The sequence below is a fragment of the Dufourea novaeangliae genome, unplaced genomic scaffold (assembly GCF_001272555.1).
Source record: "Dufourea novaeangliae isolate 0120121106 unplaced genomic scaffold, ASM127255v1 scaffold245, whole genome shotgun sequence".
Taxonomy (NCBI): Eukaryota; Metazoa; Arthropoda; class Insecta; order Hymenoptera; family Halictidae; genus Dufourea; species Dufourea novaeangliae.
Genome location: NW_015374118.1, coordinates 400,599 through 401,047, shown reverse-complemented (window position 1 = coordinate 401,047; position 449 = coordinate 400,599).

The window sequence follows — 449 nt, the reverse complement described above, 5'->3', positions numbered from 1 at the left end:
GTGAGCCTGCCGACGTCGGTAGACGTCGGCATCGACCACCGCCTGGAACTCAAAGGGGACGACACGCGCGAGGACGACCGCCACCTCGTGCGACAGGGTGCGGTATCCGCGGGCGATCCTGACGGCCATGCGGCGCTGCAGGCTCCGCAGGAGCTACCTGCCGCGCCGGCAGGCCGTCAGGTCGGGCGCCCATACGGGAGACCCGTAGAGCGCCATCGCCCGCACCACACCCATGTAGAGTCGGCGCACGGCCTCCTCCGGACCCCCGAGGTTCGGCAGTAGGCGAACCAGCAGGGTCGCCACCGCTTCCACCCGGGGGACGACACGGTCGAAGTGTCCCTCCCACCTCCAGCGGCCGTCCAGGTCGAGGCCGAGATATTTCAATCGGTCCCCGACCCGGACAGCCGCGTCGCCCACTCGGATCCAGGCCTGGGGGGGTCGCCGGGACA